The 18,657-nt window shown below is 42.0% G+C and overlaps 1 non-coding gene across 1 annotated transcript; it reads left to right on the top strand.

Moving 5' to 3' along the window:
- Positions 1-16,447: 16,447 nt before the first annotated feature.
- Positions 16,448-16,521, top strand: TRNAN-AUU (transfer RNA asparagine (anticodon AUU)). The gene has a single exon. It is a non-coding gene; the product is annotated as a tRNA-Asn (tRNA).
- The last annotated feature ends 2,136 nt before the right edge of the window (positions 16,522-18,657 follow it).

Genomic DNA, 18,657 nt, shown 5'->3' on the forward strand with positions numbered 1-18,657 from the left:
CCGGAAATTAAGTGATGTGTTGTGCAGCAGTCAGTGTGAAGTGACTGTGAGTAACACTGATGGTGCTGATGATGCTGCTGCAGAATCGGGAAGCAATTAATTCATAAATATAATGTACTCAGTGTATTATACATACATAAACATGTACATACGTGTATTTGTGTATACATGTATATACATGAGTGTGTGTGCATATATATATATATATATACAGCCAGTTCCCAGGAACAAAAGTCCTCCCCCGCTTCCGCTAAGTCCACAGCATGACGCTGGGGCTCCACTGGTGGAGCCAGGTGCGGTGGGGGCCCGTCTCAAGTGCTTCAGCAATCAGTGAGCTTGCTCACAGGTGGATCCCTGGATTCTACAAGTAGTGTCTCAGGGATTCAAGCTGGAATTCGAGACGTCGTCCCCTCGCCGTTTCCTAAAATCTGCCTTGCCAACATCTCCCTTGGACAGGGAGGCTGTGATAGAGGCAAATTCACAAGCTGTATTTGCAGCAGGTGATAGTCAAGGTACCCCTCCTTCAACAAGGAAGGGGTTACTATTCCACAATGTTTGTGGTACCGAAACCGGACGGTTCGGTGAGACCCATTTTAAATTTTAAATCTTTGAACACGTATATAAAACGGTTCAAGTTCAAGATGGAATCGCTCAGGGCGGTTATCTCAAGCCAGGAGGAAGGGGATTACATGGTATCACTGGACATCAAGGATGCTTACCTGCATGTCCCCATTTACTCTCCTCACCAGGAGTACCTCAGATTTGTGGTACAGGACTGTCATTCTGCGGCGGGACTGCCGCATTCTAGATCAGTAAAAGCCCATTCCACGAGGAAGGTGGGCTCTTCTTGGGCGGCTGCCCGAGGGGTCTCTGCTTTACTACTTTGCCGAGCTGCTACTTGGTCGGGGTCAAACACATTTGCAAGATTTTACAAGTTTGACACCCTGGCTGAGGAGGACCTGGAGTTCGCTCATTCGGTGCTGCAGAGTCATCCGCACTCTCCCTCCCGTTTGGGAGCTTTGATATAATCCCCATGGTCCTTACGGAGTCCCAGCATCCACTTAGGACGTCAGAGAAAATAAGATTTTACTCACCGGTAAATCTATTTCTCGTAGTCCGTAGTGGATGCTGGGCGCCCATCCCAAGTACTTGTACATAGTTATTGTTAACAAAAGGGTTATTGTTGAGAGCCATCTGTGCAGAGGCTCCGTTGTTGTCATACTGTTAACTGGGTATAATATCACGAGTTGTACGGTGTGATTGGTGTGGCTGGTATGAATCTTACCCGGGATTCAAAATCCTTCCTTAGTGTCAGCTCTTCCGGGCACAGTATCCTAACTAAGGTCTGGAGGAGGGTCATAGGGGGAGGAGCCAGTGCACACCAGGTAGTCCTAAAGCTCTCTTTAGTTGTGCCAAGTCTCCTGCGGAGCCGCTATTCCCCATGGTCCTTACGGAGTCCCAGCATCCACTACGGACTACGAGAAATAGATTTACCGGTGAGTAAAATCTTATTATATATATATATATATATATATATATATATATGACTTGGGGTTTGTTTTATTAGATAGAGCATGTCCCTGTGAAGTGCCTTTTGGGGTTGTGGTTTTTCAGAAAGTTACAGGTTTTTTTTAATTAAGAGAAATATGCCCCATTATAGAGATCGGGCATTTCAATTTGTTGCCTGCGCAGTGGCCGCCAGCAGGGGGTGTACTAGAGTGCCTTCTCTTGAGAGCCGCAATATGGCCGCCTTCTCCCCGGTTATTCTGTAAATAGGAAAATAACCTCACAGGTTCACATAGGGCAGAGTTGCCACTACTAGTGCAGGGCTGTAACTTACAGTACTAAGGAAAAGCCATATACTAAAGCGGCACGGTGACCTCACCCCTCTCAGAGACACCAGGGCGCAGCACACTGGTACACACACCTGTTAGCTCAGGGCAGCACTATAGGACCCTCCTGTAATGCTGTGCTGGCGGCGTGTAGTGATCAGGGCACTGGGAGACTGGCTGGCTGGTCTCCGTCTCTGCTGCCTATAGAACTTCCACCTCTGTTATATATCAGGGCTGCTCTCCTGTTGTTATGATTCCAATACTCTGGTCTGGGGATATCTTATAGCAAGGACCTGAGTACTGGAACGTAATGCTTGGAAAGGGAGTGGGAACGGGAATAGCCCCTGGCGCCCTATCTCCGTTGTCTCGCCCGTGCTGTCAGAAATCTCTTGCGAGACTATGGTTGCTTGGGCCCATGGCAGCCGCGTTTGAAGGGCGGATTACGTCTGCCCAACTCCGATGCCCCCTCAGGTCTTAATGGGAGACCAAGAGAAATCCGAGACAGGGTGATAACAAGGGGCCCTCTACTAAACAACAAAGCCAGGGGCTCAAAACTAACTTTAAACTAGAGTATGTGCGGAAAACCGCCAGGGAAAAGGACAACCAAAATACCCACTTATCCACTCTTCTACCCGGCACCGGCGAGTTCCGGAGAGGAGTGTGGGAGCGTAAACCTCCGCAAATGCACCAACACAGAATACAAAATAAAGCGGCCTAGGCCGCAGCACGCGGCAGAGCCGCCACTCACGAAAACCACACGAGATCCTCTAGCGACTGTTGCGGGTAAATGAGGACTGGAAGACTCCTTGGGAAGAGATGACAACACTAAGATTCAGGAACTCTGAGGACAGGAATGACCGGACACAGCAGAACTGGAACAGACGTCAGCAAACCAAAGCAGCATGCAGGAAGCTATTACCGGCGTCTGTGTGAAGCACTGAAAAGGTATTTAGCAGGGAGTCCTTCAATCAGAAGTTCAGAGCCTGATTAGCACAATGCCGTGCAGCTGCCTTGCTGCATGACCAGAAGACAAGTGTGTGTGTGTGTAGTTCACTTGATTGACCCTGCAAGGGGAGCGCAGTCCGTCCATGGCGTCCCCGTTGCTAGGGTCCAGGCGGCTCAGCGCGCCCGGCGTCCTAGCGTTGCTAGGGAGCCGGCGGCTAGCACGCTCGGCGTCCCTAGTTGCTAGGCGCCGGGCCGCGAGGACATCGCGGACCACGGCGCCTAACACCTGTGTGTTCTCTTCCTCTCCTACCTCACACTGGAACTGGCCGCCCAGAGAACGAGAGGGCAGCGGCTGACATCAGAGAGGGTGCAGCAATCTGTGTGGGCAGAGCCCCTCACAGCAAGGTGTCCTTATGCTGTGCCCCGTGTAATCACTGTGATCCATACAGACTCTCACCCTGGTATGCTCTCTATTATTTATTTTTTTACACTGCGGCATGCTCGAGGGAAGGGAGCAGGCACCACCCCACCGCCACTACTCCTCCGCCAGCATCACTGCCGAGCCGGTCAGTGTTCCGGCGGCAATGAGCAGTAGGCAGCCACCAGCAACAACAGTCAGGAAGCTGTTACTCCCGGCAGCAGTAGCGTCAAGCTGCAATTCAGCCAGCGGCACGATGATCCGGGAGACAGTGGCAGCACAGGGAAGCAGTACCCCCTCCAATCGCAGCACCAACTAGGAGACTGAGGCAGCAACCTGCCCCCAGCAGCAGCACCACCCTGATGATAGGTAAGATGCATTTTGGTGTCACAAGAAGGTGGCCGGAGTAGTGGCTGGCTGTGGTCACACCCCGGGGAAAAGTGATAGTGATTTCAGTGTTCCCTTGCGCGGGGATTGGATGTGTAGATGTATGGAGGCTATGTATGTATAGATGTGAGCGGCAGTGTGCGGATGTATGAGAGCGGCAGTGTGCGGATGTATGAGAGCGGCAATGTACGGCTGTATGAGTGCGATGGTGTGCGGCTGTATGAGTGCGATGGTGTGCGGCTGTATGCGTGCGGCGGTGTGCGGCTGTAAGAGTGCGGCAGTGTGCGGCTGTAAGAGTACGGCTGTAAGAGTACGGCTGTAAGAGTGCGGCTGTAAGAGTACGGGGTTGTACGGATGTATGAGAGCGGGGTTGTACGGATGTATGAGAGCGGGGTTGTACGGATGTATGAGAGCGGGGTTGTACGGATGTATGAGAGCGGGGTTGTACGGATGTATGAGAGCGGCAGTGTATGGATGTATGAGAGCAACAGTGTACAGTTGTGTGAGAGCGGCAGTGTGCGGATGTATGAGAGTGGCGGTGTACGGATGTATGAGAGCGGCAGTGTATGGATGGCAGCGTCATAGGGAGGGATGTCGGAATGCTGTTATAGGGTTCCTAATACAAAATGCCACGTTGGGCTTGATGGGCAGGTAGTGAAGCAAGCACACCCAAATTGGCATCTGACGTCGCCTGCAGTCCACACTGTTGTGAGGAGTCAGAGTTAATTTTGACTGTGTAGTGTACTCACAGAGGACCTACCGCCCGTCCCCTCCTCGCATCTGAGCAGCAGGTCAGGCTCTTATTTTCTTTTTAATCAGGAGAGGCCGAGTGAACTGTGAGCAGGGGGGCAGAGCTACATGGGACCCAGAGGGGCTGCTGTGCTGTCAGAGAGGGAGAGGAAGAGAGAGATGAAGCTACTGCAGATCCCCAGCTGATTGTGAGGTGCCGGGTTGAAGGGTGATGTGATCACCCTTCTCCCTCGCTGCCGCTGGGGACCGCATCTAGGCTTCCTCCATTGAGGGCATGCGGCGCAGCAGTGGGCAGCGTGTAATGAGTTTGTCTGACTCATTATACTGCTGCCTGTTGTGGACACCTCCGTCCGTACGGACTGGTGTACATGCCCAGCACAGAGGTGACAGTGTTGGTGGAAGTGCTGCCCAGTTCTGACCCTGCAGGCCTCCCTGATCTGACTGCGGCCGCTGCTACTGCTGCGGCCCGAAACCCCTGCCGGTCCCCCCCATAGACTTCTGCCTGTCCAGCGCTGAGGTACTAGGGGTATCCCAGCTACGGGAAGGGTATGTCTCTGGCTTTCTCTCCGGCAGGGGAAGGTGACAGCGGCGGAGGAAGTGTTGCCCACCTCAGACACTGCAGGCCTCCCCGATCCAGCTGCGGCCACAGCTGATGCTGCCAGAACCCCCTGCTGGTCTCCTTTGTTGACTGCCGCATGGCCAGTGCTGAAGTACTGGGGGTAGGCCAGCTACGGGAAGAGTGTATCTGCCTCGGGCTCTCTCTCTCTGTCAGGGGAAGGAAGGGCTGATTCTCTGGCACAACAGGGAGGGCTAGGCTGCAGGAACACAGCACTGGAAGAAACAGGAGGCCGAACTCATGACCAAAAAGTGAGCAGTGCAGTGATCAGCCCCCTAGTCTTTCCCTCTCTCTGGGTGCAGAGCTGTATTCTACAGAGAGAGCTGGGATGGGAAGAAGGGGAACGGCACCTGACACACACATACACGCGCGGCACCTGACACACACATACACGCGCAACACCTGACACACACACATACACGCGCAACACCTGACACACACACATACACATTACATCAGAGAAGGCCAGGTACCCTACACCATAACAGGGGGTATGAAATTTGACTTGTCTACTTAAAGATCACCAAAATCTGATAACAAGGTCAATTACGTCCCTAGGTGGGATTGAACCACCAACCTTTTGGTTAATAGCCGTACACACTAACTGATTGCGCCACAGAGACACTTTGCAAAAGTCCATACTGACAAATGCTAATAAGCATTCATCTAAAACGTTTCCTAGAAAAACTTTAAAAAGTCAATAATCTGGAGAGTTTTTGTAAGATGTTTCTTCTATCAACCAACGAAGAAACACATTGGTACTTTCCCATGATGAGTGAGTGCTTCAGGATCTCTTGCACTTACATGTGCAGCAGAGTACAGCAATGGAAGCATGCTGGGCCCATAACCCAGAGGTAGGCAGATTAAAACTATCCTCTGCTATATGCATTTTTTTGTTTGTTAATTAAAGTAATCCAAAACTGGGATTGATATTTTGGCTCTTTTATTTTTACTTAAAGTACAATAACTTTTACCATTTTAATTTGTTTTAATAGTATATTGACAGTATTGTTTTCTTTCAAAAATCCACTTCATTTTCTTTACCCTATTATTAAAATGGTAATTGACAAAAACAAACTACATTGTCACCAGAAGAGCAATACAAAATGTACAAGTGATATATTAAAATCATCTTTCCAGCTTGAATTTCAATGATGCATTGGGGCAACGATTTTGTGAGAAACATCTTCACCCTTAAATAAAGATTTTCTTAATTCCTTACCTGTGTGCTAATTAGATATCACCTTGTTTTCACATTAAACAGACTTCCACATGAGAAAGCAGCAAGGATGCCGTGGCGTTAATGTTTCCTGGTGTCAACCTGTATTATTTCAGTAGACATTGAAATGAGGATGCATCTTGCTGCCTTTCCAATGAAGCAAGTTTAATTTAGTAACAGGTGAAAAACCATCCTTACAAAGGTGTTAATCAGAGACTTGGCTTTGTGGACACTTTTCAGAGAACAAATTTGTTAGCATAAAAATAAAGCCAGAAAATAAAGAGCTGTTTAATCACTCAATTGGATTTTTCTGCCAGCATATTTTTTTTCTCTGCAACCCACTGCTAAATTGTGCTTCCTAGCTGTTTTTATAAAATCACTGAATCAAATCTATTCCAATGAGCACACAAATCTGTGAATTAGCAGCTCCACCATTGTGTGAGTGACAGCAATCTCACTCTGTGAGAGTGCTGAATCTGCACTTACCCACAGGCTGTGATGGCATACCATATCTGTATTGCGCAAGGAACACGTCCATTAAGGCGTCAGCCTTAATGATCGGAATTTCATTGCTTTTTGGAGTTTGAGTGGAAGAGTTACAACAGGTTTCTGAAATTTCGATCATGTCTAAGAAGCCTTAATGGGACATGTGAAACCGTAAGGTTTTTTGTCTATGGAATTTCATCGCTTTTTTTAAATTTATTTTTTTTATTCAGAAATGTAAAATTTCACTGTAAGAATAAACATTTGATTTTTTAAATGTTTAATGAAAATGTTCGTATAACATCACTGTTCTGTGCAAAATTATTTTATTAACCAAACCAAATTGTTTAAGGTCCGTACACACTTAACGATTTAATGAGCGACGTCGCTCATTTTATCGTTAAGTGTGTATACAGCCAGCGACAAACGATGCGCGGCCCCGCGGGTCGGCAACAATCTTCGCTGTCGGTAGGGCATGCAGGAAGGATGTGGACTGTCGTCCACGACCTTCATGCAGGGCTGGCGGGGGCGTGACGTCACTGAGCGATATGAGCGGTCGGCCGCCGGCCGGCCCGGGAGGGGAAACATTAGACGATGTAGCTCACAGAGCGACATCGTTTAATGTGTACGGGCCTTTAGACTTTGGTCAAAATATTTTGCTGCCTTTGCAGCTGATGCAGGGAGGGGGGTAGGCGGCAGCAGCCTGTAACTGAGGCTGGAGGTAGGCGTGAAATGCATTGCTTGTACGTGTGAGTGCGTGGTGTCAGGTGCTGCGCGTGTATATGTGTGTGTGTGTCAGGTGCTGCCTGTGTATGTGTGTGTCAGCTCCTGTGTGTATGTGTGTGTCAGGTGCTGCGTGTATATATGAGTGTGTCTGATGCTGCGTGTGTATGCGTCAGCTGCCGCACGTGTGTGTGTGTGTCAGGTGTTGCGGGTGTATATGTGTGTGAGTATCAGGTGCACCGCGTGTGTACAAGTGTATGTCTGGTGCTGTGCATGAATACGTATGTCTGTGTCAGGTGATGCGCGTGTACATGAGTGTGCGTCAGGTGCTGCGCGTGTACATGAGTGTGCATTAGGTGCTGCGCGTGTACATGAGTGTGTGTCAGGTGCTGCGTGTGTACATGAGTGTGCCTCAGGTGCTGCACGTGTCTATGTGTGTGTGAGTAAGGCACTGCGTGTGTATGTGTGTGTCTGATGGTGTGCGTGTATATGTATGTGTCAGGTGCTGCGTGTATATGCATGTGTCAGGTGCTGCGTGTATATGCATGTGTCAGGTGCTGCGTGTATATGCATGTGTCAGGTGCTGCGTGTATATGCATGTGTCAGGTGCTGCGTGTATATGCATGTGTCAGGTGCTGCGTGTATATGCATGTGTCAGGTGCTGCATGTTTATTTTATTGTGTCTGATGGTACGTGTGTGTGTCAGGTGCCGCACGTGTATATGTGTGTGTGTGTCAGGTGTTGCGCGTGTATGTGTGGGTCAGGTGCTGCATGTTTATTTTATTGTGTCTGATGCTACGTGTGTGTGTGTCAGGTGCCGCACGTGTATGTGTGTGTGTCAGGTGTTGCGCGTGTATGTGTGGGTCAGGTGCTGCACAGCGGAAGCAGTCCACTGACCAGTAAATCCCTTCCTCTTGTAACCAAGCTCACGCAAACCACCCCACCAACTCCCTCAGTGTCAATTTCCTCCTTCCCCAGGAATGCCAATAGTCCTGCAGGCCATGTCACTGGCAATTCTGACGAGTCCTCTCCTGCCTGGGATTCCTCCGATGCATCCTTGCGTGTAACGCCTACTGCTGCTGGCGCTGCTGTTGTTGCCGCTGGGAGTCGATGGTCATCCCAGAGGGGAAGTCGGAAGACCACTTGTACTACTTCCAGTAAGCAATTGACTGTCCAACAGTCCTTTGCGAGGAAGATGAAATATCACAGCAGTCATCCTGCTGCAAAGCGGATAACTCAGGCCTTGGCAGCCTGGGTGGTGAGAAACGTGTTTCCGGTATCCACTGTCAATTCACAGGGAACTAGAGACTTGATTGAGGTACTGTGTTCCCGGTACCAAATACCATCTAGGTTCCATTTCTCTAGGCAGGCGATACCGAGAATGTACACGGACGTCAGAAAAAGACTCACCAGTGTCCTAAAAAATGCAGTTGTACCCAATGTCCACTTAACCACGGACATGTGGACAAGTGGAGCAGGGCAGGGTCAGGACTATATGACTGTGACAGCCCACTGGGTAGATGTATGGACTCCCGCCGCAAGAACAGCAGCGGCGGCACCAGTAGCAGCATCTCGCAAACGCCAACTCTTTCCTAGGCAGGCTACGCTTTGTATCACCGCTTTCCAGAATACGCACACAGCTGAAAACCTCTTACGGCAACTGAGGAAGATCATCGCGGAATGGCTTACCCCAATTGGACTCTCCTGTGGATTTGTGGCATCGGACAACGCCAGCAATATTGTGTGTGCATTAAATATGGGCAAATTCCAGCATGTCCCATGTTTTGCACATACCTTGAATTTGGTGGTGCAGAATTAGCAAAGGATAGTTTCAATCTGCCTATCTCTGGGTTATGGGCCCAGCATGTTTCCATTGCAGTACTCTGCTGCACATGTAAGTGCAAGAGATCCTGAAGCACTCACTCATCATGGGAAAGTACCAATGTGTTTCTTCATTGGTTGATGGAAGAAACATCTTACAAAAACTCTCCAGATTATTGACTTTTTAAAGTTTTTCTAGGAAACGTTCTTGATGAATGCTTATTAGCCTTTGTCAGTATGTACTTTTTGCAAAGTGTCTCTGTGGTGCAATTGGTTAGTGTGTAAGGCTATTAACCAAAAGGTTTGTGGTTCAATCCCACCCAGGAACGTAATTGACCTTGTGATCAGATTTTGGTGATATTTAAGTAGACAAGTCAAAATTTCAAACCCCCTCTTATTGTGTAGGGTACCTGGCCTTCTCTGATGTAATCAGAGTTAGATTTGATTCAGTGATTTTATAAAAAAACAGCTAGGAAGCACAATTTAGCAGTGGGTTGCAGAGAAAAAAAATATGCTGGCAAAAAAAATCCAATTGAGTGATTAAACAGCTCTTCATTTTCTGGCTTTATTTTTATGCTAACAAATTTGTTCTCTGAAAAGTGTCCACATAGCCAAGTCTCTGATTAACACCTTTGTAGGGATGGTTTTTCACCTATTACTAAATTAAACTTGCTTCATTGGAAAGGCAGCAAGATGCATCCTCATTTCAATGTCTACTGAAATAATACAAGTTGACACCAGGAAACATTAACGCCACTGCATCCTTGCTGCTTTCTCATGTGGAAGTCTGTTTAATGCGAAAACAAGGTGATATCTAATTAGCACACAGGTAAGGAATTAAGAAAATCTTTATTTAAGGGTGAAGATGTTTCTCACAAAATCGTTGCCCCAATGCATCATTGAAATTAAAGCTGGAAAGATGATTTTAATATATCACTTGTACATTTTGTATTGCTCTTCTGGTGACAGTGTAGTTTGTTTTTGTCAATTACCATTTTAATAATAGGGTAAAGAAAATTAAGTGGATTTTTGAAAGAAAACAATACTGTCAATATACTATTAAAACAAATTAAAATGGTAAAAGTTATTGTACTTTAAGTAAAAATAAAAGAGCCAAAATATCAATCCCAGTTTTGGATTACTTTAATTAAAAAAAAAAAGCATACAGCAGAGGATAGTTTCAATCTGCCTACCTCTGGGTTATGAGCCCAGCATGCTTCCATTGCTGTACTCTGCTGCACATGTAAGTGCAAGAGATCCTGAAGCACTCACTCATCATGGGAAAGTACCAATGTGTTTCTTCGTTGGTTGATGGAAGAAACATCTTACAAAAACTCTCCAGATTATTGACTTTTTAAAGTTTTTCTAGGAAACGTTTTAGATGAATGCTTATTAGCATTTGTCAGGATGTACTTTTGCAAAGTGTCTCTGTGGCGCAATCAGTTAGTGTGTACGGCTATTAACCAAAAGGTTGGTGGTTCAATCCCACCCAGGGACGTAATTGACCTTGTTATCAGATTTTGGTGATCTTTAAGTAGACAAGTCAAATTTCATACCCCCTGTTATTGTGTAGGGTACCTGGCCTTCTCAGATGTAATCAGAGTTAGATTTGATTCAGTGATTTTACAAAAACATCTAGGAAGCACAATTTAGCAGTGGGTTGCAGAGAAAAAGAAATATGCTGGCAAAAAAATCAAATTGCGTGATTAAACAGCTCTTCATTTTCTGGCTTTATTTTTATGCTAACAAATTTGTTCTCTGAAAAGTGTCCACAAAGCCAAGTCTCTGATTAACACCTTTGTAGGGATGGTTTTTCACCTATTACTAAATTAAACTTGCTTCATTGGAAAGGCAGCAAGATGCATCCTCATTTCAATGTCTACTGAAATAATACAGGTTGAAACCAGGAAACATTAACGCCACTGCATCCTTGCTGCTTTCTCATGTGGAAGTCTGTTTAATGTGAAAACAAGGTGATATCTAATTAGCACACAGGTAAGGAATTACGAAAATCTTTATTTAAGGGTGAAGATGTTTCTCACAAAATTGTTGCCCCAATGCATCATTGAAATTCAAGCTGGAAAGATGATTTTAATATATCACTTGTACATTTTGTATTGCTCTTCTGGTGACAATGTAGTTTTTTTTGTCAATTACCATTTTAATAATAGGGTAAAGAAAATTAAGTGGATTTTTGAAAGAAAACTATACTGTCAATATACTATTAAAACAAATTAAAATGGTAAAAGTTATTGTACTTTAAGTAAAAATAAAAGAGCAAAAATATCAATCCCAGTTTTGATTACTTAAATTAACAAAAAAAAAATGCATATAGCAAAGGATAGTTTCAATCTGCCTACCTCTGGGTTATGGGTCCAGCATGCTTCCATTGCAGTACTCTGCTGCACAAGTAAGTGCAAGAGATCCTGAAGCACTCACTCATCATGGGAAAGTACCAATGTGTTTATTCGTTGGTTGATGGAAGAAACATCTTACAAAAACTCTCCAGATTATTGACTTTTAAAAATTTTCTAGGAAACGTTCTTGATGAATGCTTATTAGCCTTTGTCAGTATGTACTTTTTGCAAAGTGTCTCTGTGGTGCAATTGGTTAGTGTGTAAGGCTATTAACCAAAAGGTTGGTGGTTCAATCCCACCCAGGAACGTAATTGACCTTGTGATCAGATTTTGGTGATATTTAAGTAGACAAGTCAAAATTTCAAACCCCCTCTTATTGTGTAGGGTACCTGGCCTTCTCTGATGTAATCAGAGTTAGATTTGATTCAGTGATTTCATAAAAAACAGCTAGGAAGCACAATTTAGCAGTGGGTTGCAGAGAAAAAAATATGCTGGCAAAAAAAATCCAATTGAGTGATTAAACAGCTCTTCATTTTCTGGCTTTATTTTTATGCTAACAAATTTGTTCTCTGAAAAGTGTCCACAAAGCCAAGTCTCTGATTAACACCTTTGTAGGGATGGTTTTTCACCTATTACTAAATTAAACTTGCTTCATTGGAAAGGCAGCAAGATGCATCCTCATTTCAATGTCTACTGAAATAATACAAGTTGACACCAGGAAACATTAACGCCACTGCATCCTTGCTGCTTTCTTATGTGGAAGTCTGTTTAATGCGAAAACAAGGTGATATCTAATTAGCACACAGGTAAGGAATTAAGAAAATCTTTATTTAAGGGTGAAGATGTTTCTCACAAAATCGTTGCCCCAATGCATCATTGAAATTCAAGCTGGAAAGATGATTTTAATATATCACTTGTACATTTTGTATTGCTCTTCTGGTGACAATGTAGTTTGTTTTTGTCAATTACCATTTTAATAATAGGGTAAAGAAAATTAAGTGGATTTTTGAAAGAAAACAATACTGTCAATATACTATTAAAACAAATTAAAATGGTAAAAGTTATTGTACTTTAAGTAAAAATAAAAGAGCCAAAATATCAATCCCAGTTTTGGATTACTTTAATTAAAAAAAAAAAGCATACAGCAGAGGATAGTTTCAATCTGCCTACCTCTGGGTTATGAGCCCAGCATGCTTCCATTGCTGTACTCTGCTGCACATGTAAGTGCAAGAGATCCTGAAGCACTCACTCATCATGGGAAAGTACCAATGTGTTTCTTCGTTGGTTGATGGAAGAAACATCTTATAAAACTCCAGATTATTGACTTTTTAAAGTTTTTCTAGGAAACGTTTTAGATGAATGCTTATTAGCCTTTGTCAGTATGCACTTTAGCAAAGTGTCTCTGTGGCGCAATCAGTTAGTGTGTACGGCTGTTAACTAAAAGGTTGGTGGTTCAATCCCACCCAGGGATGTAATTGATCTTGTTATCAGATTTTGGTTATCTTTAAGTAGACAAGTCAAAATTTCAAACCGCCTCTTATGGTCTAGGGTACCTAGCCTTCTCTGATGTAATCAGAGTTAGATTTGATTCATTGATTTTATAAAAACAGCTAGGAAGCACAATTTAGCAGTGGTTTGCTGAGAAAAAAAATATGCTGGCAGAAAAATCCAATTGAGTGATTAAACAGCTCTTCATTTTCTGGCTTTATTTTTATGCTAACAAATTTGTTCTCTGAAAAGTGTCCACAAAGCCAAGTCTCTGATTAACACCTTTGTAAGGATGGTTTTTCACCTATTACTAAATTAAACTTGCTTCATTGGAAAGGCAGCAAGATGCATCCTCATTTCAATGTCTACTGAAATAATACAAGTTGACACCAGGAAACATTAACGCCACTGCATCCTTGCTGCTTTCTCATGTGGAAGTCTGTTTAATGCGAAAACAAGGTGATATCTAATTATCACACAGGTAAGGAATTAAGAAAATCTTTATTTAAGGGTGAAGATGTTTCTCACAAAATCGTTGCCCCAATGCATCATTTAAATTCAAGCTGGAAAGATGATTTTAATATATCACTTGTACATTTTGTATTGCTCTTCTGGTGACAATGTAGTTTGTTTTTGTCAATTACCATTTTAATAATAGGGTAAAGAAAATTAAGTGGATTTTTGAAAGAAAACAATACTGTCAATATACTATTAAAACAAATTAAAATGGTAAAAGTTATTGTACTTTAAGTAAAAATAAAAGAGCCAAAATATCAATCCCAGTTTTGGATTACTTTAATTAAAAAAAAAAAGCATACAGCAGAGGATAGTTTCAATCTGCCTACCTCTGGGTTATGAGCCCAGCATGCTTCCATTGCTGTACTCTGCTGCACATGTAAGTGCAAGAGATCCTGAAGCACTCACTCATCATGGGAAAGTACCAATGTGTTTCTTCGTTGGTTGATGGAAGAAACATCTTATAAAACTCCAGATTATTGACTTTTTAAAGTTTTTCTAGGAAACGTTTTAGATGAATGCTTATTAGCCTTTGTCAGTATGCACTTTAGCAAAGTGTCTCTGTGGCGCAATCAGTTAGTGTGTACGGCTGTTAACTAAAAGGTTGGTGGTTCAATCCCACCCAGGGATGTAATTGATCTTGTTATCAGATTTTGGTTATCTTTAAGTAGACAAGTCAAAATTTCAAACCGCCTCTTATGGTGTAGGGTACCTAGCCTTCTCTGATGTAATCAGAGTTAGATTTGATTCATTGATTTTATAAAAACAGCTAGGAAGCACAATTTAGCAGTGGTTTGCTGAGAAAAAAAATATGCTGGCAGAAAAATCCAATTGAGTGATTAAACAGCTCTTCATTTTCTGGCTTTATTTTTATGCTAACAAATTTGTTCTCTGAAAAGTGTCCACAAAGCCAAGTCTCTGATTAACACCTTTGTAAGGATGGTTTTTCACCTATTACTAAATTAAACTTGCTTCATTGGAAAGGCAGCAAGATGCATCCTCATTTCAATGTCTACTGAAATAATACAAGTTGACACCAGGAAACATTAACGCCACTGCATCCTTGCTGCTTTCTCATGTGGAAGTCTGTTTAATGCGAAAACAAGGTGATATCTAATTATCACACAGGTAAGGAATTAAGAAAATCTTTATTTAAGGGTGAAGATGTTTCTCACAAAATCGTTGCCCCAATGCATCATTTAAATTCAAGCTGGAAAGATGATTTTAATATATCACTTGTACATTTTGTATTGCTCTTCTGGTGACAATGTAGTTTGTTTTTGTCAATTACCATTTTAATAATAGGGTAAAGAAAATTAAGTGGATTTTTGAAAGAAAACAATACTGTCAATATACTATTAAAACAAATTAAAATGGTAAAAGTTATTGTACTTTAAGTAAAAATAAAAGAGCCAAAATATCAATCCCAGTTTTGGATTACTTTAATTAACAAAAAAAAAGCATATAGCAGAGGATAGTTTCAATCTGCCTACCTCTGGGTTATGGGCCCAGCATGCTTCCATTGCTGTACTCTGCTGCATATGTAAGTGCAAGAGATCCTGAAGCACTCACTCATCATGGGAAAGTACCAATGTGTTTCTTCGTTGGTTGATGGAAGAAACATCTTACAAAAACTCTCCAGATTATTGACTTTTTAAAGTTTTTCTAGGAAACGTTTTAGATGAATGCTTATTAGCCCTTGTCAGTATATACTTTTGCAATGTGTCTCTGTGGCGCAATCAGTTAGTGTGTACGGCTATTAACCAAAAGGTTGGTGGTTCAATCCCACCCAGGGATGTAATTGACCTTGTGATCAGATTTTGGTGATATTTAAGTAGACAAGTCAAAATTTCAAACCCCCTCTTATTGTGTAGGGTACCTGGCCTTCTCTGATGTAATCAGAGTTAGATTTGATTCAGTGATTTTATAAAAACATCTAGGAAGCACAATTTAGCAGTGGGTTGCAGAGAAAAAGAAATATGCTTGCAAAAAAAATCAAATTGCTTGATTTAACAGCTCTTAATTTTCTTGCTTTATTTTTATGCTAACAAATTTGTTCTCTGAAAAGTGTCCACAAAGCCAAGTCTCTGATTAACACCTTTGTAGGGATGGTTTTTCACCTATTACTAAATTAAACTTGCTTCATTGGAAAGGCAGCAAGATGCATCCTCATTTCAATGTCTACTGAAATAATACAGGTTGACACCAGGAAACATTAACGCCACTGCATCCTTGCTGCTTTCTCATGTGGAAGTCTGTTTAATGTGAAAACAAGGTGATATCTAATTAGCACACAGGTAAGGAATTAAGAAAATCTTTATTTAAGGGTGAAGATGTTTCTCACAAAATCGTTGCCCCAATGCATCATTGAAATTCAAGCTGGAAAGATGATTTTAATATATCACTTGTACATTTTGTATTGCTCTTCTGGTGACAATGTAGTTTTTTTTGTCAATTACCATTTTAATAACAGGGTAAAGAAAATTAAGTGGATTTTTGAAAGAAAACTATACTGTCAATATACTATTAAAACAAATTAAAATGGTAAAAGTTATTGTACTTTAAGTAAAAATAAAAGAGCAAAAATATCAATCCCAGTTTTGATTACTTAAATTAACAAAAAAAATGCATATAGCAAAGGATAGTTTCAATCTGCCTACCTCTGGGTTATGGGTCCAGCATGCTTCCATTGCAGTACTCTGCTGCACATGTAAGTGCAAGAGATCCTGAAGCACTCACTCATCATGGGAAAGTACCAATGTGTTTATTCGTTGGTTGATGGAAGAAACATCTTACAAAAACTCTCCAGATTATTGATTTTTTAATGTTTTTCTAGGAAACGTTCTAGATGTATGCTTATTAGCCTTTGTCAGTATGCACTTTTTGCAAAGTGTCTCTGTGGCGCAATCGGTTAGTGTGTTCGGCTATTAACCGAAAGGTTGGTGGTTCAATCCCACCCAGGGACGTAATTAAACTTGTGATCAGATTTTGGTGATATTTAAGTAGACAAGTCAAAATTTCAAACCCCCTCTTATGGTGTAGGGTACATGGCCTTCTCTGATGTAATCAGAGTTAGATTTGATTCAGTTATTTTATAAAAAAAAACAGCTAGGAAGCACAATTTAGCAGTGGGTTGCAGAGAAAAAAAATATGCTGGCAGAAAAATCCCATTGAGTGATTAAACAGCTCTTCATTTTCTGGCTTTATTTTTATGCTAACAAATTTGTTCTCTGAAAAGTGTCCACAAAGCCAAGTCTCTGATTAACACCTTTGTAAGGATGGTTTTTCACCTATTACTAAATTAAACTTGCTTCATTGGAAAGGCAGCAAGATGCATCCTCATTTCAATGTCTACTGAAATAATACAAGTTGACACCAGGAAACATTAACGCCACTGCTTCCTTGCTGCTTTCTCATGTGGAAGTCTGTTTAATGTGAAAACAAGGTGATATCTAATTAGCACACAGGTAAGGAATTAAGAAAATCTTTATTTAAGGGTGAAGATGTTTCTCACAAATTTGTTGACCCAATGCATCATTGAAATTCAAGCTGGAAAGATGATTTTAATATATCACTTGTACATTTTGTATTGCTCTTCTGATGACAATGTAGTTTGTTTTTGTCAATTACCATTTTAATAATAGGGTAAAGAAAATGAAGTGGATTTTTGAAAGAAAACAATACTGTCAATATACTATTAAAACAAATTAAAATGGTAAAAGTTATTGTACTTTAAGTAAAAATAAAAGAGCCAAAATATCAATCCCAGTTTTGGATTACTTTAATTAACAAAAAAAAATGCATATAGCAGAGGATAGTTTCAATCTGCCTACCTCTGGGTTATGGGCCCAGCATGCTTCCATTGCTGTACTCTGCTGCACATGTAAGTGCAAGAGATCCTGAAGCACTCACTCATCATGGGAAAGTACCAATGTGTTTCTTCGTTGGTTGATAGAAGAAACATCTTACAAAAACGCTCCAGATAATTGACTTTTTTAAGTTTTTCTAGGAAACGTTTTAGATGAATGCTTATTAGCATTTGTCAGTATGTACTTTTGCAAAGTGTCTCTGTGGCGCAATCAGTTAGTGTGTACGGCTATTAACCAAAAGGTTGGTGGTTCAATCCCACCCAGGGACGTAATTGACCTTGTTATCAGATTTTGGTGATCTTTAAGTAGACAAGTCAAATTTCATACCCCCTGTTATGGTGTAGGGTACCTGGCCTTCTCTGATGTAATCAGAGTTAGATTTGATTCAGTGATTTTATAAAAACATCTAGGAAGCACAATTTAGCAGTGGGTTGCAGAGAAAAAGAAATATGCTGGCAAAAAAATCAAATTGCGTGATTAAACAGCTCTTCATTTTCTGGCTTTATTTTTATGCTAACAAATTTGTTCTCTGAAAAGTGTCCACAAAGCCAAGTCTCTGATTAACACCTTTGTAGGGATGGTTTTTCACCTATTACTAAATTAAACTTGCTTCATTGGAAAGGCAGCAAGATGTATCCTCATTTCAATGTCTACTGAAATAATACAGGTTGACACCAGGAAACATTAACGCCACTGCATCCTTGCTGCTTTCTCATGTGGAAGTCTGTTTAATGTGAAAACAAGGTGATATCCAATTAGCACACAGGTAAGGAATTAAGAAAATCTTTATTTAAGGGTGAAGATGTTTCTCACAAAATCGTTTCCCCAATGCATCATTGAAATTCAAGCTGGAAAGATGATTTTAATATATCACTTGTACATTTTGTATTGCCCTTCTGGTGACAATGTAGTTTGTTTTTGTCAATTACCATTTTAATAATAGGGTAAAGAAAATGAAGTGGATTTTTGAAAGAAAACAATACTGTCAATATACTATTAAAACAAATTAAAATGGTAAAAGTTATTGTACTTTAAGTAAAAATAAAAGAGACAAAATATCAATCCCAGTTTTGGATTACTTTAATTAACAAAAAAAAATGCATATAGCAGAGGACAGTTTCAATCTGCCTACCTCTGGGTTATGGGCCCAGCATGCTTCCATTGCAGTACTCTGCTGCACATGTAAGTGCAAGAGATCCTGAAGCACTCACTCATCATGGGAAAGTACCAATG

This window comes from Pseudophryne corroboree, unplaced genomic scaffold (genome assembly GCF_028390025.1).
Source record: "Pseudophryne corroboree isolate aPseCor3 unplaced genomic scaffold, aPseCor3.hap2 scaffold_419, whole genome shotgun sequence".
NCBI lineage: Eukaryota > Metazoa > Chordata > Amphibia > Anura > Myobatrachidae > Pseudophryne > Pseudophryne corroboree.